We start from the raw sequence: 23,585 nt of genomic DNA, 5'->3' as shown, positions 1-23,585 counted from the left end.
CAGGAAGTACATAGAAAGGGCAACTAAACCATTCTTTCCAAGTTGGAGTGGACTACCTGCAGGAAGTTACTATCACTTGAGTGAAGATCAGTGATGAGAAAGAGCTAATGCTTTCAGGAAGGCTCAGGATGGCTGAGACAAATAGCAAGGCAGGAAATAATGAGAGGAGGGCTGAAGGGGTAGAGGCAAACAGACTGTGAGCAAACATTTAAACCATAATCAGAGTTTGGTAATTATCCTGAGGGGAACAGGACACCAGGGCAAGTGACATGCAAGCAGGGAACATATGTACTTCCCTTCTGCTCTCATTTCATTGGCCAGAACCGCTCACTGGCCTCACACCGCTGCATGGGCAGGAGAATGAGGTCTCCTGCAGGTTCAAGGAAGAAAAGAAGGAATAAGTGAGCACTAGCAACCTCTACCACAGAGGGAGATCAATTAGTATGTAGATTGTATGTTAAATACCAGGTCTCCAAACCATTCTTCTTCAGTGGAAAAACCACAGGGACAAGAGTTTTTTTAAATGATCTATTAAAATAAAGTTCCAGTCTATGTGTATATTTTTCTATTGCTATAATATATGGATAAAGATATATACACTGTGACCAAATCTGCAAGCTAAATTTGGGACAATTGATTTTTAATATGAGCTCTGCACCAAACGCCTGAACTGCTGAAATAGTACCAAGGAGAGCCCAGTATGGCTAATTGGAAGAGATTTGCCAAGTATATTAAGATACCATTGACAGAGAAAACAGCAGTTTCAAATCTGATCTCCAAACAGAAAGCCACATACGGAGAGGCCTCGGATTGCTGTGAAATGATTAGACTGTTTCTCCCTGTGACTGTCTGTGTGGTCAGGGGAGAACAGATCAGTGGTTGCTTTTTAATAATGGTTTTGATTCCCCTGAATACCTCTGTAAAAACTAGCTAATTTTTGATATTACAGGGAAAGTCCAGTCTATTGCTGATATGAATCTCTGCTTAAGCTGTTTGACATTGCTTGAACTACATCACCTTTGCCTGCCACTTAGGTAAGCTCTTTTTGAGCTCTAAAATTGTTTTAATTCTTCTACTCCTTTATTCTGCTACATCTGGAGCATTTATATACAGCAATGCTCTCACCATGAAAATAATAGCAGGCACATATTCAGCTGTCTTGTGAAGCAAGTTAGAGTAACTGTTCCTTCCACTTAGGTCCTGGGGCTGCAAAAGCTCTAGCTACTTTCAGCTGGACTCTTGCTGAAAGTTCAAAATATCACTCTCTTGTAGGATCAGATTCTGAAAAACTGAATTCGCTTGAACTTCTCAAAGAGGTAAACAAATGCTAAGTATTCACTTTCTTGTCAGTAAAATGCACCAGTAGCCTTTCACGGATTAATAAATTATAATGATGAAACTGACATTTCTCAGGCTGTGCAGTGCTTCCTATTTACAAAACTGGTAATACACTCTACAAAGTTTACTCTTACTCATTACTGTAGCTAATACACTCTACAAAGGCATGTGCTTTGGTTTGGATAGAACCCAAAATAACCCCAGGTTCTACCATCTACTAGCTGTGTGGTCTTGGATAATAAACTCAAACTTTGTGAGTCTCAGCTTCCTCATCTAGAATATGTCATAATAATATGTATTTTACTATGTTGCTATAAGGATTAATGTTTTAAGGCCTGTAAGTCACATAATACCATGCTTGGCATGTGGTGAAAGTTCAATGAATGCAAGTTCCTACAACCTCATCTTTCAGACCCCTGTGTGCAGTTGTCATTTTTGGATAAAACCCATTTTTTTAGGTCACAAATTTAAAATAACATGTTTTTTTATTTTAAATGTACAAAATAATTATCATAAACAGGAATTTTTATAAAGTTGATTTTAATAAACAAATTTTACTTAAAAAACACAAGTCCTAGTAAGTTCAGATCTTTTTGTTTTTCATGAAGTGTGGACAAGTAAAATCAAATGTTTGTTACATGTTTTATCATCTGCTGGAAACTACAGATGTCCTGGCACATGGTCCAATAACACCCACAGTCATGCCCACAGCCTGAAGGGCTTAAAAAAAAAACCTAATGTTTTCATATGAGCTAATGTTTTAATATGATTCCTAACATATGGAATCAGAGCTCATGGTGCTTGTTGGTTCACAAAGCACCCCAACATCCAGCTCTTAGGCTGGGCTTGGTGCACTAATGGCCCCCTCAGGAACCCCTAAACTTTGGCTGAGTACTAGAGGCATTAACTGCAGATAATGCATTTTTGCAGATCTCCCTGTAGATATGATCTGTTACAGAGTTCATATGGTAGAACAGGTACAAAGAAAGAGGGAAAGTATTAAGCAGCATCTGGACATTTGTGCTTAAATAGTAGTTCTGTAAAACATGAGGATAAATACAAAAGACATGGAAAAAGACTACATCAACATCTATGCAAATTCACCAGGTTGCTAATATTAGGAAAGAAAGAGCAGAAAAGAATCATAAAAGGGAACTCATATTTTGAAATAAGCCTTCAGAGAGCAATAACACTAAAGCAGATGAAGTAACACAGTCCTTGAAACAGTGAGGTTTGGCTAATGAGCGGTTCACTAACTAATGTATGCCTGAGGTCGTTCCTTTCATTCTATTCCTATTCCTTCTGCATGTGTGCAGGGAGAAGGGCAAGAAAAGATTAACTTCCAAAAACAAGCTGAAGGGTAAGAATTCACCTTTGTTCCCATAGTTCCCCCATTATGATTTGCAAAGTTTCCTATCTAGCCTCTCTTGCCAGGTGAGCATAGAAACATGTAAAAGAGTAGTTGGAAAGGAAGGTAACTATATAGGAGAAACAGACACACACACAACTTTATCAAGAGATGACTTTTCTCCTAACTTGGTCCCTGGGGGAATCTGTGACTTCACTAAGTTACAGTGTAGAACTGTGGCTTCTTTTCCTAATCTGTAGCATGACAAGGTTGACAGTTGACCTCTTGGTAAATGACCATACATCCCAGAACAGTCCAGCCTCCACCTGTGTCCTAGAGTTATTATAGCATCTCCTCTCACTCTCAGACATGTTCTGGTTTGAAGTTATATCGCCTGCCGTATTCATTTCAGTTGTCTTTTTGAGCTCTAAAATTGGTTTAATTCTTCTACTCCTTTATCTGCTACATCTGGAGCATTTATATACAGCAATGCTCTCACCATGAAAATAATAGCAGGCACATATTCAGCTGTCTTGTGAAGCAAGTTAGAGTAACTGTTCCTTCCACTTAGGTCCTGGGGCTGCAAAAGCTCTAGCTACTTTCAGCTGGACTCTTGCTGAAAGTTCAAAATATCACTCTCTTGTAGGATCAGATTCTGAAAAACCGAATTCGCTTGAACTTCTCAAAGAGGTAAACAAATGCTAAGTATTCACTTTCTTGTCAGTAAAATGCACCAGTAGCCTTTCACGGATTAATAAATTATAATGATGAAATTGACGTTTCTCAGGCTGTGCAGTGCTTCCTATTTACAACGGTTAATACACTCTACAAAGTTCAGGATTTTTAGATGCTAAAAGTCACTGAAAATATACGTATACAATGCCACATTTTGTGGAAGGTTTTTAAAGGATAAGTCAAACTCAAAAAGTACTTTGCCCATAAATATATTTAAATAATTTTAATATCTTCTTTCCCAAATTAAGGACTATCATGATTCGTTACATGTTTTAATACGCCAACAAAATTGTATAATTAAAATTTTCTGGCCGGGCGCGGTGGCTTACGCCTGTAATCCCAGCACTTTGGGAGGCCGAGGCGGGCGGATCACGAGGTCAGGAGATACAGACCATCCTGGCTAACACGGTGAAACCCCGTCTCTACTAAAAATACAGAAAATTAGCCGGGCGTAGCGGTGTGCGCCTGTAGTCTCAGCTACTCGGGAGGCTGAGTCAGGAGAATGGCGTGAACCTGGGAGGCGGAACTTGCAGTGAGCGGAGATCACGCCACTGCACTCCAGCCTGGGACAGAGCGAGACTCTGCCTCAAAAAAAATTTGTCTCGATTTAAAAAAAATAAAAAAAATCTAAACCTCTAACTTGCCAATTAATTAAAATATGCTTTATCTTAGCGTAGCCTAAAGCAAACAAATCTATTTATTGGCCCTCTTATCCACACTTGATGCTCTTCCTTGGAAACCCTGACTCCCTCTCTTCCTTCTCCTTTTCTTTGGCAGCCATGATTGTTTTCTGGGACTCTCCTCCTCCCTCTGTCTGGGCCTCCTCTGATTGCCTTCATCTGTCCTGCACCCTTTGGCCGGAGCTGATGGAAATTTATAAATGTGATGGCTGCTTTCAGCAAAGCTGAGCTTTAAACGTTGACACAACATGTGTTTGGGGACATCTACAGGCTATCTTCACAGGGAACTCAGATGAATTCTTGGATTAATTAAGGTCACCTCACCTTCATACCTTGCACTCTCATCCTTCCTCCAGCAATTAATCTTCACATTTGTCACCATTCCAAAAGAAGACTTAGACACAAATCTTAAATTTATTTATCATCCACATAAATAATCTGTACTTATTAATTACTTTGACAATAACTTCCTGGAAAGACTGTAAACTCTCCCCTCTATATATGTGTTCCAAAAATATTTAAGTGACTGATTTTATACTTCAAACTGCAGAATATTAATAGTTTGACAAGTTATAGTTCATACTTAAAGATTAAAATACTTTGGAAAGTCAACCAAAAAATGACACATGCATTCAGATAAGATTAAAAAATAGATAAGAAATGAGAGTTTAGTCAATGTTTACAATAATTGTATATAATGTTTACCAGAAACGTTTTATGTACCAGTCCCAGATTTAAGCTTTGAGATGGAGTCCTGCTCTTGTCGCCCAGGCTGGAGTGCAATGAACGGCGGGATATCAGATCACTACAACCTCCACCTCCCAGGTTCAAGCGATTCTCCTGCCTCAGCCTCCCAAGTAGCTGAGATTACAGGCACCTGCCACTACACCCGGCTAATTTTTGTATTTTTAATAGAGAAAAGGTTTAGCCAGGTTGGCCAGGCTGGTCTTGAGCCCCTGGCCTCAAGTGATCCACCCACCTTGGCCTCTCAACGTGCTGGGATGACAGACGTGAGCCACCACACCAGGCCGATTTAAGAACTTTCTGTTGTATAAACTTATATAATCACCATGGCAATACTATGAGTTAATCATTTCACAGATGGAAAAACTAAATCAAACAGAATAGGAATGAATTCCCAAGGTCCTCCCAGCAAGTGGCAGAGATGAGATTTCATCTCAGGGCCAAGTTCATAGTCCTTGCTCTTAAATCATTGTGCCCTTCTACATAGATCAATGATTGTCAACCCTATCAAATCAAATACCCACTTAAAAATAAATATTGTGTAACTCCGTTTTCACTATTCTAAAATATAATTTATAGAAAATGTAATCTGCCTACAAGTATAACTTTTAAAAAACATAGAACATCCTAGTTATCATATAAAAGAAATAAAAAGAAAGCAATTTGCAGTAAAATAATAAATTCAATATGTAAATACTGAGGAAGCAATAATGATCTAAACAGTCAAAACTGCAAGCTGATACAAGTGCATTGCATTTTTAACTCAAATACCACAAGCAGCATTGTCATCAGTGATGAGATTTAACATAATAACAGACAATTCTTGGTAGAGTTCCAAATCAAACAAAGTAAAATCTTTCTCTATATCACAATAATTGCATTCTAGCAGGAATAGCAAATTGAGTTAATAAACTGCATTTTAAAAAACGTGTTTATATGTGAAAAGAAAATTTGGTTATTCCTTCAGATAGTTTTAAATAAATTATTTGCATATATAAATGTCTGAGGGGACTTCAAAAGTCAGCAGTACAGGCTGGGTGCAGTGACTCACACCTGTACTCCCAGCACTTTGGGAGGCTGAGGAGGGCAGATCACTTGAGGTCAGGAGTTTGAGACTAGCTTGACCAACATGGTGAGACCCTGTCTCTACTAAAAATACAAAAATCAGCCAGGTGTGGAGGCAGACGCCTGTAATCCCAGCTATTTGGGAGGCTGGAGGCAGGAGAATGGCTTGAACTCGGGAGGCAGAAGTTGTAGCAAGCCGAGATCTCGCCACTGCACTCCAGTCTGGGCAATACAGCCAAGACTCTGGCTCAAAAAAAAAAAAAAAAAAAAAAAAAAAAGAAAGGTCAGCAGTACATAGGATGATTATTTATTATGTAGGACTCTCCTGAACATTGTTCAACATCTAGCTTCCTGAGTTTCCTACTCTCTAAATGGCAGTAAGACGTTTTAAACATTGGGACAAAAACAAAATACCCGCATAGATTGCTAAAACACTGCTTACTAGGGGGACCGGCCCTAATAAGCACCATTGCTATACATGAGAGAACAGATGATTGCCTTAGATCAGAGAAGGCGCCACCTCCAGAAGAGGAAAGTAAAGCACAAGAACAAATAAAGATGGAAAAGTTTTCTTTAGAATCTACAATCTAAGAAAAACTGAACTTGAATTTTAAATGGATCCTGAAAACAGGTCTTCCAGGGTTTTGGTTTTGACATTTTCCTCCCACCGCTCCAGCAAAAGGCATCCCACCTGGCACAACTGAGTGCATGCCTCTGGGTTTGGTCCTCTTCCAAAAGATCATCTTGGAATGGGCCCACTCTACTCTGAAGTTTATTTGCTCTTTATTCTCCTTCAGTCAAACATCATCACCTTCTCGTCTCTGACCTCTCTTTCCTCATTATTCCATTATTCCTAGCAGATGCTCCCCAGAAAGAGAGAGGAACAGAAATGAACTCCAAGAACATTTTTGTGATAAAGAGATTAGTTGATATAAAAGGGGACTATGACTCTTCTAGAAAGTATTTTATTCATTCATTCAACAAATATTACTAGGCACCTTTGCTATGCTAAACACTGGGTTTGGTACATACTCTCCCTCTAAAAGGAAATTACAACCTAGTGGGAAGGCAAATAATAAACAGGCAATTTCAAGAGACTATCATAGGCCGGGCGTGGTGGCTCAAGCCTATAATCCCAGCACTTTGGTAAGCAGAGGTGGGCGGATGACAAGGTCAGGAGTTTGAGACCAGCAGTGGCCACTTTTGAAAGTTATGATGGACAAAGGAGTTGATAGGACTAGGCAATTGTCTGAATCGGAGGGGTGAGGATGGGTCACATGAAGGTCTCTGGTCCCATAACCTCAGTGGACGATGGTGCCATTAACTGAGGTGGAAACCACAGAAGAAGCAGGTTAGGAATAACGAGAATGCTAAGGGTGGAGTTTGAGGCACAACATCCTGTTACTAACAGCTCTGTTACTAATGCATCTAATTGGTGGCTCAGAAACCAGCTTCTCTATTTAGAGCTATTGACTTTTATAATAAGAGAACCAAAGGAGGCTTTGGATATAAGCAATCTCACTTTAAAAATAAACTGGGTACAGACTAGGAGAGAAAGCAACTTAATCCCAAAAGTACAGCTAATTAATTAATAGAGTGATATGATGAGAGGAAGACACAGAATCAAATCCCTGACCTGCTACTTGTCAGCTATGTGATCTTTCCAAGTTTCCTTCCCTGTCTACCCCTGCTTAGTGTTAAAAGACAAATTAAATCCCAGATGCAAAATGTAGCATAGTGCTTGGCACAGGGTAAGTACTCAAAAATATTTTCCTTGTGTCTCATTCCAGGGAACTTGATTATTAAATTAAGTCTTCTCTAAGTAAAAGGGCAAAAGTACAATATTCCTAAAATTTATTTTTCATCAATCCTCTACTTGAGCATTGGAATTAGGCACAATATGATTTAAATACAGTTTCTGATATCCGTTTACTAGATAAGCTACTTAAACATCTTAAACTAGATGTCCTTATCTGTAAATATGAAGACATCTACCTTGCAGGTTTTCCCAAAGATTACATGAAATAACACATACATGAAAATATCTAAAATATCATATGTCACATAGTAGATGCTCCAGAAATCCTTCCAAGGAGGCAGAGATGGTGGAAATTTCAATCCAGCTGTTAAGAGATCAGGATGAGAGGTGGGGTACTCTAAACAATGACAGTAGATAGAAAATTGAGATTGGGAAGAGAGAGATTAGGAAGACAAGTAGCACCCCCCACACCAAGAAAAACCCCCACAATTAAAAAACCCAAAATGAAAATCATGCACACCCCTGGAAATTAATATTTGAAGTACAGTACATATTTACTGACTCTTTTTCTTCTTTTTTTTTTTTTTTTTTTTGAGACAGAGTCTTGCTCTGTCACCCAGGCTGAAGTGCAGCGGTATGAAAAAGGGAGAAATCTATTAAGTCTTAAGGAGAACCTATACTTAGAGATGAGGGAGAGAAACAAGGGTTAGTCAAACAAAGAAAATAGAACCAAAGATACAGCATAACAGTGTAGAGAGGGAATACAGATTAAGCAAGTAGAAAAAGAGGCACAGAAGTAGATAATAAGAGGTGTGGTGCTAAGAAAAGACTATAAAATATGGAAACCAGTTGTGAAGGATAGGAACATTTAAAAGAGCAGTTTCAGTTGACACTACAAGAGGCTGAACTGGTACAAAGTAAAGAAATAAGTCGTTTGGGAGGCTGAGGTGGGAGGATCACGAGGTCAGGAGATCGAGACAATCCTGGCCAACATAGTGAAACTCTGTCTCTACTAAAATACAAAAAATTAGCCAGGCATGGTGCTGTGCACCTGTAGTCCCAGCTACTTGAGAGGCTGAGGCACAGGAATCACTTGAACCTGGGAGGCAGAGATTTCAGTGAGCTGAGGTCACACCACTGCACTTCAGCCTGGGCGACAGAGCGAGACTCCCTCTCGGAGAGGAGAGGAGAGGGGAGGGGAGGGGAGGTCAGTAAATACATACTGTACTTCAAATATTAATTTCCAGGGGTGTGCATGATTTTCATTTTGGGTGTTTTAATTGTGGGGTTTTTTTTTTTTTTTGGTTGTGGGGGATACTTGTCTTGTGGTCAAAGGATATTGTCTGCACCATTTTTGCTTTGGAAAAGTTGTTGTACATACCAGAATCTCTGAGACACAACTAAGGTAGTGTTAACAGGGAAATTTATAGCACTAAATGATCACATCAAAAAGTTAGAAAGTCTCAAGTTAACAACCTAACATCACAACTTAAAAGAACTAGAGAATCAAGAGCAAACAAATCCCAAAGCCACCAGAAGACAAGAAATAACCAAAATCAGAGCAGAACTGAAGGAGACTGAGATACAAAAAAAAAAAGCATTCAAAAGATCAATGAATCCAGGAGCTGCTTTTTTGAAAAAATTAATAAAATAGACCACTAGCTAGACTAATAAAGAAGAAAGGAGAGAAGTTTCAAATAAACACAATCAGAAACAACAAGAATAAAATACCTAGGAATACAGCTAACTATGGAGGTGAAAGATCTCTACAAGAATGACAAAACATTACTGAAAGAAATCAGAGAGGACACAAACAAATGGAAAAACATTCCATCCTCATGGATAGGAATAATCAATATTGTTAAAGTGGCCGTACTGCTCAAGCAATTTATAGATTCAATGCTATTCCTATTAAACTACCATTGACATTCTTCACAGAACTAGAGGAAACTATTTTAAAATTCATATGCAATCAAAAAAGAGGCTGAATAGCTAAGACAATCCTAAGCAAAAAGAACAAAGCTGGAGGCATCATGCTAACCATCTTCAAACTATACTACAGTGTTACAGTAACCAAAACAGCATGGCACTGGTACAAAAACAGACACATTGACCAATGGAACAGAATAGAGAACCCAAAAACAAGACCACACACCTACAATTATCTGATCTTTGACAAACCTGACAAAAACAAGCAATGGGGAAAGGATTCCCCATTCAATAAATGTTGCTGAGATAACTGGCTATGGCCATATGCAGAAGATTGAAACTGGATCCCTTCCTTACACCATATACAAAAATTAAATCAAGATGGATTAAAGATTTAAATGTAAAACCCAAATCTATAAAAAACCTAGAAGACAACCTAGGCAATACCATTCAGGACATGTTAACATGGTCATTATCCTTTTGAATTTCTTTGTTCCTGACAATTCCTTGCCATTTCTTTTATTCTTAATATTTTTTGTTATTCCACTTTAGCTGTGTCCCTTGCAGTATATATTTGACTTTGGTGGGTTTTTTTGTTTGTTTGTTTTGACACAGAGTCTTGCTCTGTCGCTCAGGCTGGAGTGCAGTGGCACAATGATCTCTACTCACTGCAACCTCCACCTCCTGGTTTCAAGCAGGAGGTTTCAATTATTCTCCTGCCTTAGCCTCCCAAGTAGCTGGGATTACAGGCACGTGCCACCACGCCCAGATAATTTTTGTATTTTTAGTAGAGACAGGTTTCTACTGGCCATGTTGGCCAGGCTGGTCTCGAACTTCTGACCTCAAATGATCTGCCCAACCTCAAAATGATCCTGCCTCAGCCTCCCCGAGTATCTGGGATTACAGGCATGAGCCACCGCACCGGGCCTCCTTCTCTTTTTTATTTAAAAATAGAATCTGTTTATATTTAAGTTACAGACAAGTTTGTTGCTATTTATGTGTATGTCTTTTAATACAGCTCTTGTTTATACTTTTCTATCACCTTGTTTCTTTTTCTTTGTGTATCTGCTACATTTTCTCTGCTTTTATTAAAAGTTATCTAAAGTGTCTTCCAAATGTATTTGAAATCATCTTCTCTAATCGTCAGTATCAAGAATGTAACATCCCTCCCACATAAATAAGAAATTAGCATGTTTTTGTTTCCCTTAATTCTCTTCTACCTACTTGGAATTTTTATAAATAAAATTTTATATAACATGTTTTTCTTTTATTTATAAAATATGGCTTTTTTAGGCATATATTTTATATATTTTTCTTTGGACATGTTTTTATGTTTGAACTATTTTTGTATTTGTTTACAGCAAGAACTTAGGCTTGCATCTACATGTTACTATTTTCAGTATTTAATATCCATCTTTTTATGATCTTATTTGTCCTTTTTTATTTTATTATGTCTTATTCCAAAGTATATTTAAAATAATTTTTTACAAGTAGATGGCTGGTATATTTGAATTTTTTACTTTATGAGACTTTCTTTTTTATTTTATATTTCATATACTTACATTTTCACATTTCACATATACCTTGGATAAAGAGCGAAAAACTGGGTCACAAATTTTTCCCAAGAATGGATAATAGGTTGTGCCTTTAGAGTCTAATGCTAATGTTTTCTTTTTCTTTTTCTTTTAAATAGAGACAGAATCTCACTATGTAGGCCAGGCTGGTCCTGAACTCCTGGCCTCGGGCAATCTTCCCATCTCAGCCTCCAAAAGTGTTGGGATTACAGGCATGAGCCACCACATCTGGCCTTACTCTAATGTAAAGAAGTGTGGGCTGGGCACGGTGGCTCACGCCTGTACTCCCAGCACTTTGGGAGGCCGAGGTGGGTGGATCACTTGATGTCAGGAGTTTGAGATCGACCAGCCTGGCCAACATGGAGAAACTCCATCTCTACTAAAAATACTACTAAAAAAATCAGCAGGGTGTGGTGGCGGATGCCTGTAATCCCAGCTACTTGGGAGGCTGAGGCAGGAGAATTGCTTGAACCCAGGAGGCGGAGGTTGCAGTGAGCCGAGGTTGCGCCATTGCACTCCAGCCTGGGCAACAAGAGTGAAACTCCACCTCAAAAAAATAAATAAATAAATAAAAATGTGAGACCAGTTTCATTTCCGTTCATTTGTAACTACTCTGGTTTGCTTCTGTGTTGTTTTTTTTTTCTGCCTGGGTACTTAAAGAGAGTGCTTTCTCTGAAATTTAGCAATTCATCAGGGTATGACTAAGGGTTGTTTTAATCAATTTTACTTGTTATTTGATGAGCCTATTTTATCTATAAATGGTGTTTCTTAGGTCAGTAAAGCTTTATGTTCTCATGTGTTTTATTTTATTTTATTTATTTATTTTGAGATGGAGTCTCACTCTGTTTCCTAGGCAGGAATGCAGTGGCACGATCTTGGTTTACTACAACCTCTGCCTTCCAGGTTCAAGTGATTTGATTCTGAGGTTATTTTTAATATTTATTGTGTCCTTCATTGCTTCTATTGAAACTATAAGTCATGCTACATCATTTATGGTTTTGTATATGATTTTTATTGTTTTTACCTCCACAAAAGCCATTCCTTTTTCATATTTTCTTGTCTTATATGTATATGCTAAGCATCTTCTTATAGAAGTTTTCTGTGTTTTACACAGAAAAGCTTATAAACTTTGCTTTAGTATTTTTCAGAATTTTCCTCTACAATTTGAAAAAAAAGTTCTCATTCTTTAGACTGTACAATCTTTCTTAAGTACAATATTTATTTTATCTGATTTCTTATCTTTAAATGAAGAGCACTCTATTCAGGTCAACTGTTTCAAAAAAACAAAAAAAAACAAAAAACGACAGCATGAGAACACTCTCCTTGAGATTCTGAACTTGGCATTCAAGTTGACGTCCACAGGCTTTAAAGAAATTCTTGATGTCTAATACTCTTTCAGTGTTAATGTTAATTGTGGTCACTGGAGCATGTTAGAGCATTCCAAAGCCAATGAAGCCTATAAAATGTTCCTCCCACCCAACCCCAAGAGGAGTTCACCAGCAGAAGGCATCTTGATACACCAGAGGATAATGGTTCTGCCCACAGATTCCGGGGCCCGACTGCCCAGGCTCAAATCCTGGCTCCACCCCCCTTAGGAGTATTGTTACCTAGATGCCTGCTTTGGAGAAGGCCCTCTGGGGCTGTGATGAAGGAAGTATTTCATAAGCTTTAATGGTCTCATCTCTACAATAGGGATAATGATAGTTTTTTCCTCGTAGGGCTGTGAGCATAAAATAAATTTATCTATGAGCATAAAATAAATAAATCTGCAAGAATGCCTGGCACGTAGTTATGTTATACAGCATGGTGGCTGTTTTAAGGAAACTTTAGCTTTGAAAGAGATCGTGAGATTGGCAGCCTTAGCATTTGTACAGATCTATGCCCTGTCAAATAGGAACTGAAACAACTAGAGCAATAAATACCACCTGGTGCGCAGATGATCCACTCCACACTGAGGAAACTGCCTCCACAGCACTGTTTCGTCTTTGGCTGTGTGCTACCCATGACGTCATGTTCTAACAATTCTGTAAATCCCAGGGTGTATATTCGCACCCATTAAAATCCTCCCATGGAAAATGGGTCAGTAATGATGTAAGTATCCTTACTATCTGGCTGGCAGTAAGCAACAATGAAATGAAAAGACAGCTGTGTGTTTGGAATTTGAGACCTCTGGAAGGATAGAGAGCTGTACCGAAAAGGCAAATGAGATAGAAGATGGAGAGACACAGGGATGTGGCCCAAGCAACAGAACAGACTTGAAGTGAACTGATTGTTCCAGAGAAACAGACCTATGACGTTTCAAAGGACTCAGTAAAGAGAACACAGGTTGCAAAAGAATAAAAATGCTAAGGAGTCAGCCGTCCCATGAAGGACATTAAAGGACAGGGCAGAGGCGCTGCCTCACTCCGCATTCACACAGACAGCATCTACTGTGTGCGGAACACCATAGAGGCCCAAAGCATCACCAGATATAATCGATCGCTTGCATGGTGGGGCACACCTGTAATCCCAGCTTTTTGGTAGGCTGAAGCAGGAGGATCTCTTGAGTCCAGGAGTTCAAGTCCAGCCTGAGCAACACAGCAAAAACTGTTTCTTAAATTCAAAAACAAAACAAACAAACAAACAAACAAAAAATCAACAGTGAATGTAGAGAAAGGGATTCTCTGCCCCTCTACATATAAAAAAGATTCTGGAAGGGAATAAAATTAAGAGTGGTACAGGTTTGTGTTGATACAGAAGGAGTAGGAAGAGGTGGGAAATGGTTATGCTCACATTTATTTGGCCACAAACCTGGCCCACCCCATTCTGCTCCTCTGATGTTTATACAAAGTAAAAATGCCAAAGGTGAAGCACTTATGTACTTTATACATATGTGCTTCTCTACCTGATCTTCTCTCACTGTTTACTATCAACAGCCTTTTTTGTTTCAAATCTAACCATTATAGATTTTAATGATTTATAGATTTTTTAAAAACTAAACAAACTACCTAAATAAAATATATTTTGACCCATAGATATTAAAGAAGTTAAGAAAACATCATAGATTCTGTATGTTCCTCCAATCTAACCAGATCAAGTATAGTTTTCTGGTAATTTTGTTTGAAATTGCTTCAATAATTTACATATTTAGGTAAAAACTCACTTTGATCTTAACCATCTAAATAATTCATGTCCATTTTTAAAACCACAATATTTCCTCCTTGGTTCAATACACATGGCTTTGCTATTACCTTGAGCAGTCACGGTTTAGATCGAATCTGATGCAATTCTCACTATGTCCTCAAGATGGCAGGCGGGGATTTAGACTGAGCTTCAGGGTTCTAGCAAAGACTTTTTACAGCTTTTTTTCTCTGAGTTAGGTCTCCTGTTACTGAATCTATCAGCAAATCTTTTTGGAATGCATATTATGTGCCAAAGATTATGCGAGATTTTGTTGGGCAATACTATTCGGTTTTTCAAAGTGCCTTAATGCACCACATGGTTAAAAAAAAGCACCGGGTGTTTTTGGTTTGTGGGAGAAAAGGCAGGGACTTTTGTATAATGTCATTATACTGTGCACAGGATGCTGCAACTAAAAAGCATGGATGTAAAGTAACAAACACATAAGACAATAGTCAGCATATGAGAGTGACTGGGAATACCTGGAACATCTTTTAAAACCTACCAGGATTACCACAAAAATCTGGAGATTGACTTCAAAATCCCAACCCTCTTTTGTTCCCAAAAATATTTCCTCTGGAATTTGTTTACAATAATAAAATTATAAAATATTTTTCCAGATACCAATGTTAATCTTGCTTATTGATTACAGTTTGAATGATCAATACTAAGAAATCAATCTTCACTATGTTACAAAAGTCAATAAATAGAGTTATATTTTAAAATAAGGGAAATTTGAAAGGTCAAGAGATACCAGGAAAAACGTTCTTTCCAGAATCTTAAAATTTAAATAAGTTTTCTTTCTACCACACCGATATGAGGCAACCTAGATTTAAGCAAAACTGAAGTCACTGAACAATTATATATAATACAGCTTTTCACGTGTTCATTTTCTTAGCATTCCATGCTGTTTAACATCATTAATTAAATTAAAATTATAAAAGATAAAATTTAAGATTAGTATCCAAGATTAGGGAAGGCTAAAATAACATGACCAAATGCAAAATGGTTTTATGGATTAAATTTATCTGGGAAGAGAAAAAAGGATATTAGTGGAAAAATAGATGAAATCTGAATGAAGTCTGCAGTTAATAGTGTGGTATCAATGTTAATTTCTTAGTTTTGAGGAACTATGGTATGTGACATGTTAATACTAGGAAAACGGGAGCTAAGTGAAGGTTATATAGACACTTCCTATATTTGTAGCTTTTCTATAAATCTAATATTATCTCAAAATAAAAAGTTAAAACAATATTAGTGCCCAATCTATTCAACATTGTTGAGCACCTCCCACATATCAGATAATGATCTGGATGCTGAAGACACACACCCTACCTAAGTTGTTGACAGCCTAGTAGAAAAATTATATTGTTATATTACAAAATATGTCTTTACTATACATTTTGAAAATTTACCATTCTTGTTTTCTTTTTTAATTTTAATTCTTTTTAGAGATGGGTCTCACTGTGTTTCTTGGGCTGGTCTCAAGCAATCCTCCTGCCTCGGGCTCCCTAAGTGCTGAGATTATGAGCTCAACTGGCCAATTTTCTTTGGAAGAAATAAAAATATATCAAATAAATTAATGTGAGTGAGAGAGAAATGGTATAAAAAGCAAAGAAGGGAGAGGTCAAGTGGAGAAACAAAAGGAATAATGGCAGAAACAAAGAAGAGTTGTATTGATGAAGTACACAATCTGGCATGGTGGTGGAAACCCTCTCCACATCGCTTTACCTGTAAACTTGTTTCTTATTTAAAATGTGCAATTATTAATAGCTGAAAAACAAATATGACTAATATGACACCATTCTCGTGGGTAATTTCATGGATACCTTGTTTCACATCCTATCATTTGGCCTGCATGAATGGGGCATGTGTACCCCATTCTAATAATCTGCTTTGTAGATCGTGAGGAAAGAGAGGTTAAAAAGAGAAGAAAAAAGCACAGGAATAAAACATATTGTGGAAAATGAGAAAATAGAAGAGAAATATCAGGGAGGGAAATGGAAAAAGGAAAAGGCATCCTCAATCCAAACATTTTTCTCTAGTTCTTTAATACTCAAATAATCCATCTCTTATCTTAAAATTTTAAAAAGATCCTCTTGAAGACTTTTATTTGGGGGGTAAGTTCAGAGACGGAAATACATTCGTTCATTCATTCATTCATTCATTTAGAGACAGAGTCTCGCTCTGTCACCCAGGCTGGAGTGCAATGGCAAGATCTCGGCTCACCGCAACCTCTGCCTCCTGGGTTCAAGAAATTCTCCTGTCTCAGCCTCCTGAGTAGACGACAGGCACACACCACCACGCCCGGCTAATTTTTTTTTTTTTAGTAGAAATGGGGTTTCATCATATTGGTCAGGCTGGTCTCAAACTCCTGACCTCAGGTGATCCACCAGCTTCAGCCTCCAAAAATGCTGGGATTACAGGCATGAGCCACCGTGCCCGACCAGTTGAAATCTTTATATTGAGAGAAAGATGTTCTTATTTAAAGAAAGTATTTTTAGCTTGACTTTCTCTTCAATGGTTTCATTGTATATAGATGGAGATTCTGATTTAGATATCAAAATATAGATATAAAATATCTATATTTTATAAAATATAAAAATAGATATAAAAATAGATATCAAAATAGATATCAAAATCTGTATCAATTTTGATATCGTATTTTCTTTACACTTTGAAAAGTCATCTCACTAAAATAAAATTTGCTCTTTCAATATGAAAATAAAAAAGGAAAGGCATCCTGCCTTATCCAAAAACTCAATCTTGAAATATTGAAATAAACAAGTCTGGTATATGCTAAGCCAGCCCTACTCAGGATCCAGCTATCACCATTAATTACCAACAGATGGCCCAGATAATGAACTCTAATCTGAAAGGATACAGGAACTCTGAGAAGGGAGGCTAGCAAATTCTGAGAAAGTCACATTTTCACCCTCCTTTATGAATCAAGAATAATTTTGCCTCCTCTTGTCTCTTTTCAAAAATTGAACCATACAAATTTCTTGAACACATCACAGTCTGTAATGAAGTATACTTCTGTACCAGGGAACACGGGATATGATACAGGTAAAATGTATACATTTAAAAATTGAACTGACTGGCCACCTTGAATTTTATAATAAATAACACAACTATTTTATGAGAAATCATTTCTCATGTCAAAAACTCAAAGTTAATAAAGTGGAAAATGCTCAGAGAAGGGCAACCAAAAAGATCAGAGGAGAAAGGGTGCTGACAGTTTGGAATGTGTAGATTTGTAAAGGCAAGGCTGGAAAGGGAACAGGAAAATGAATAAAACAATAGCATGGATAAACAGAGTCACTCATCAGATTCTGTAATGTGAAAATACTGTTTGAAATCTGAATGAAGTAGAGCTATGATATATTTAAATATTTGTTCTTTCAACTGGTTAAATTTTGGAACTGAGAGGGTGATAAAAATCAGAAATTTGTAGAGGCTAAATCAAAACTGGTTTGAGGAAAAGAATTTTGACTACAATATGCTAAGGGATCATTTTGTGATGGTTTGCCCAATGTCTCTCCACAATGTGTGTGATTGTTGTAAGAGCTGTCGGGTTACAATGTGACCTGTCCACCGGCCGATGAGTTTCCTCCCTTTTGAAAAGCTGAACCTAAGTCAAGAGAACTGAGATAGTCTAAGCCCGTGTTGTCATACACAAACCCTGGGAGTTGTGGCCGTGTCCCACCATGTAGACAGAGGATCAAAAAACGCTGGTGTATAGTAAGAGGAAAACGTAAACCCAAACATCGTAAGGAGTAGAAAGAAAGCGCCTTGATAGGGGTTCAGGTCCCTGAATCCCTAAAATGAATTTCCAGAGGCCCAGGGCATTACTATTCTTTGATTCCATGATATACCCAATAACCTTACAGTGAAATTTTTTGCTGAAATTTAAATCGGTTTCTGCTCCTTTTAACCAAAATAATCTCAACTATAACAAAAAGCTGTATACCATTGTCTCTTCCTTTCTCTCTCTCTCCAATCTTTTAGTCCCCTGCTGTAGACTGTTTATGTATACATGTTGAAACCTAACATTCAATTTGATGGTCTTAGGAGGTGGGGCCCTTATAACTGGCATTAGTGCCTTTATAAAAGAGACTCCAGAGACTCGCCACTTAATGTCATGTGAGGACACAGTGACAGGATGGCTATCTATAAACCAGGGAGTGGGTTCTCACCAAATACTAATCTGCTGACACTTTGATCTTAGGACTTTCCAGCCTCCAGAACTATGAGCAATACATTTCCATTTATAAGCCAGTCAGTTTATGGTATTTTGTTATAGAGGTCTGAACAAACTAAGACATGTCCTCTCTCATATCTTCAGTTCCTCTGTATATAACCAGCATGCATAACACAGAGAAAACTATTGAAAGCAGTTACACATCCCTGCTAGTTAGTAAGTAGAGAATGTTAACCACAGCCACAGCTACTTGGGTTTCGGGTGGGTGCAGTGGGATAGCGTCACCTGATAATGCAAGCAAACAAAAGAAAAACAAAGAACAATTACTTTTAGTGATGAGTCTGAGCCTGAAGTAGTAGTCAGCGTAGAAGGTTTTCTGATCTTGCTGAATACAACACGGGTCTTTAAAACCTCTTCCGCCTGGCGCGGTGGCTCACGCCTGTAATCCCAGCACTATGGGAGGCCGAGGCGGGTGGATCAGGAGGTCAGGAGATAGACACCATCCTGGCTAACACGATGAAATCCCGTCTCTACTAAAAATACAAAAAAAAAAAAAAAAATTAGCCAGGCGTGGTGGTGGGCACCTGTAGTCCCAGCTACTCAGGAGGCTGAGGCAGGCAAATGGCATGAACCGGAGAGGCAGAGCTTGCAGTGAGCCGAGATTGCGCCACTGCCCTCCAGCCTGGGCGACAGAGCGAGACTCCGTCTCAAAAAAAAAAAAAAAAAAAAAAAAAAAAAAAAAAAAATTACCGGCCGGGCATGGTGGCTCACGCCTGTAATCCCAGCACTTTAGGAGGCTGAGGCAGGTGGATCATGAGGTCAAGAAATTGAGACCATCCTGGCCAACATGGTGAAACCCTGTCTCTACTAAAAATACAAAAAGAAGAAAATTAGCCAGGCGTGGTGGCGGGCACCTGTAGTCCCAGCTACTTGGGAAGCTGAGGCAGGAGAATCGCTTGAACCTGGGAGGCGGAGGTTGCTGTGAGCCGAGATCGCGCCACTGCACTCCAGCCTGGCAACAGAGCGAGACTCCGTCTCAAAAAAAGAGTACCAAGATAAATCTTATTATATATGATAAAATTTAGCATTTATCCTAAATAAATAGGAACAGAAATATCCAGTCATAGAAATACGGTTGTTGAAAACCCTAAACGAATATGGCAGTTAGTGTATCACCTCTGGCTGCAGAAAAGACAGAGTAGTGTAATCACAGAGGGCATGCCCCAGTCCATGGATCACTGATGAGGTGGAAGTGATCTTATTAGTACCCAATCTACTCAACAGACATCACTGAGCATCTACCAAGCAAGAATCAGAACCAACATTTTATTTAGATTTCTATCGCAATGATTTCATCAGTTCCCTGGGTTATTAAGAGGAGAATTACCTTGCACTGACACTTCTCATTTCTAGGAGGAAGTAAAAGTTCTAGCGCATGGGGCTGCTTGGACTAGATGATCTCAATTTTTCCCTCCAGCTCAACATGTTGCTGTGCTTTTCATATTTCTAAATGTGAAAGGACTTTTTGGTTGACACCATTAAAAAGCTATTTGCAATGACAGTAGAGGATGTGGGAAAGTGGTGACAAGACAGAGGAAATCAGTGTGTATAAAAAGCCATTTATTTCATCAAAAGAGGATTTTTCTTGTTAAAATGTTTGAAGTACTTAGAATATGTCAAACTCAAAATATCTCTGAGGAAGGGATATGATGATGTATAAAGCTAGACAGCACACCAAATTGACTCATTTTATTCTCATCATAGATTCACATGCATTAAAAGATGAATCAGGCCGGGCGCGGTGGCTCACGCCTGTAATCCCAACACTTTGGGAGGCCAAGGCGGGCGGATCACGAGGTCAGGAGATCGAGACCATCCTGGCTAACACCCTGTCTCTACTAAAAATACAAAAAATTAGCCGGGCGTAGTGGCGGGTGCCTGTAGTCCCAGCTACTCCAGAGGCTGAGGTGGGAGAATGGCGTGAACCTGGCAGGCGGAGCTTGCAGTGAGCGGAGATTGTGCCACTGCACTGCAGCCTGGGTGACAGAGCAAGACTCCGTCTCAAAAAAAAAAAAAAAAAAAAAGAATCAAAAATATATATTTCCACGTTAATATCTGAGTGTCTGAATGTGTGTGTGTACTGAGCATATATGTATTTTTTTCACACTTTTTCTACTTTGACACGGCAATACAGGCTGGCAGCCTTCTCTTATAGGAAAAGCTCAATATTAGATTGGAATTAAAATTATTTAGGAATAATAAAATTAACTTTTCTTGAGAAGTCACTGTGTACCAGGCACTTTTATATGTGCTTTATGTATACGTAATCCTCATCATACATCTATGTGTCAAGTACTATAATTATCAGCACCCTTTTATAGATGAATAAACCAAAGCACAGAGAAATCTTCCAACTTGTCCAATGACCCACTTCTAGGAACTTGCAGTGTTGGGATTTGAACCCAGGCATCCTGTGTTCAGACCTACTGTCGTAACTCCCACATAACCAGCTTCTGAGAAGCCATTAGGAGTAGAATTGTATGTGTAGGGGCTTGGTGTGGGCTCTGTAGGTTGTCATAGCTGGGTGCCACAATTCAGGTGCGAGGAGCTGATACAAAATTGGAATGGACTGTTTGGAGAGGGTACAGTGGATATGTATCAACTCTGCAGACAAATCGCATGAATAAAGGACCAAGTACAAGTTTAAAGCCAATTCCACTCTATTCACTTTATGTCAAAGGAAATGACAGAAACCACAAAAGGGAACATCTGGATTGCTCGCCACTTTGCTCATATAAAATTGAAAACTATTATGATGCCAGCAAGACCACCAGCGTACATCGCCTTGGATCATTTAGAGATTGTTCCCATCACTCACTCACTCCCCCATGTGAGAGCTAATAGAGCAATATAAATGCCCTAATGGGATCTGCTGTCTTTTATATACTGCTTGCTGAATTTTTGAAAGTATTTAATAATTTTTGGTAATATATTTTCACATTGCCTTTTAGAATTGCAAATTCTATGAAAGTTACTTATAGAGGGTTAAAAAGAAGACTTTATGTGGAAGCATAGTGTATAAAAAATATTAAAATATGGTGGCTTCACTGAAGGGGCTGCAGAGTTCTGGTCTCCCACCATCACTACCAGCACCACACACACCCCCTCAATCTTTTTTTCTCTCTCCTTTCCCTAAGAGAATCCATAAATGTCTCTATTCAACTCATAGGCCTCCAGATCACAGTTTGAAAAGCACTGGCTTAACTGAATGGGAAGTCTTCCTGAATTCTGGAGGTGATGTATACTGCTTTCTGAGGACCAGAAAGATCATGTTTTGGTGACTCTGGCAAAGTGATTTAGTGTAGTCAATTTCCCAGAAGGTCTCCATGGAAATGGTAGTGGTGAGGAAGGGATAACGTGGGTAATTCTGAAATACGCAAGCACATATGATAGACTAGACACAAGTCCATTTGATTTAGGACTTGAGAAGTGTCTTCAAGTATTCTAAGGAGAGAGGGAGTCAAGCTGAGATGATTTTATGAAGGTTATTAGTGCACATAGGGCAGGGGGAAGGTGAAGAAATAAGTGACTATGGTCAGAGGCAGAATGTCAGTCTGATATTAGTGACAAAAATGCTTCCTGATAGTGATAAGTACAAAGAAGAGTCACTGAAGTAAATTTGAAGATGACTGCTTAAAAGTGAGGAAATTAAAGAATGATGTTAGATTGCTGCCAGGATCATCATCAATATAGATGGAAAGAAGAAAAAGCCAGGGAGTATACTGAAGAGAATAAAGCACATTTGATGGAGAATCAACTGCTATAAGCATTGAGCGATATTTCGGAAAGTTCAAAAGGTTCTTAGCAAGGGTGAGACAAGCATCATATGGATGGAAAGCACAATCACAGGTGGTGGTGGAGGTCTTCATCCCAATTAGGGAGCCTTATGATATCTGTGTAAATTTCATCATGTTACAGACTTTTGCTCTGGCTGAGATGCTTTTTCGATTATATGTCTGTTACTCCAAAATTTTACCATTTTTTTCCATCTTAAATTCATGAAATCAACTTAGGTCTCAACCAGCATTTTTAATAAAATGGGATAAAATATTAAATGTATTTCACAGAGTAAGAGTATTGTTTTGTGAGATCTTTGTATTAAATATATGTGCATACATTTATTATGTGTATAACAATGTGTGTGTGTTCTAAATTACAATATAAAACTTGTCTTTTCTTACTGTTGGGTTATATTCAAGATAATTTGGAAAGCCATTGGATTAGACAAACTTCTGGTAATGATGATGGTGTGGGGGAAAAAGGCATTCTCATAAGCTTCAAGGGAGAACATGAAACAGTACAACCATTTTAGAGGGCAATTTGGCAATAGGTGTACTGAAAGTCTCAACGTTATTCGGAACTTTTGATCTTGTAATTCTGCCCCTCAAAATTTAGCCTAAAGAAGTATTTGATCAAGTACTTAGGCACATATGTTTTTTCACCGCAACATGAATAATAATGAAAACCTGGAAACAACTAAAGGTCAAATGAAGTAATACTCTAAACAAATTTTGTGGCAGGTATATAACATGCAACCAAAGTTGCTAGTTGTTATTTACCAATATAGAAAGATATTTATTATAATATTACATAACACAAATGGCATCATCCAAGTTTTGTGGTTTTCTAAATTTGTGTCCATAGAGACATTTCTGAAAGGATCTATATGCAAAAACTGTAAAAATCAGTAACTCTGTGGGAAGTGGGGAGGCGTTATGGATAAGTTCTGTTTTTCCCATTTTGATTATTTCAAACATGCTTTTTTCTAAAATGAATATGGATTTCTATTTTAGAAACATTGATAATTATTCCAATCTTGTTCAGTCTCAGATACGATGACTTTCAGATCTTATGCCTGGAGACCAGCTTCTGATGCTCAGCCCAATTTCTTAAAAGAGTATTTTGACTTAGGTATGTTATACCCTAAAGTTTGAAAAGGGAAATCAGAATTGTGTATAAAGGAGACAAGAAGAAATTGATCCAACTAGAA

Source organism: Gorilla gorilla, chromosome 7 (assembly GCF_029281585.2).
Source record: "Gorilla gorilla gorilla isolate KB3781 chromosome 7, NHGRI_mGorGor1-v2.1_pri, whole genome shotgun sequence".
Taxonomy (NCBI): domain Eukaryota; kingdom Metazoa; phylum Chordata; class Mammalia; order Primates; family Hominidae; genus Gorilla; species Gorilla gorilla.
This window is presented reverse-complemented; position numbering follows the sequence as displayed.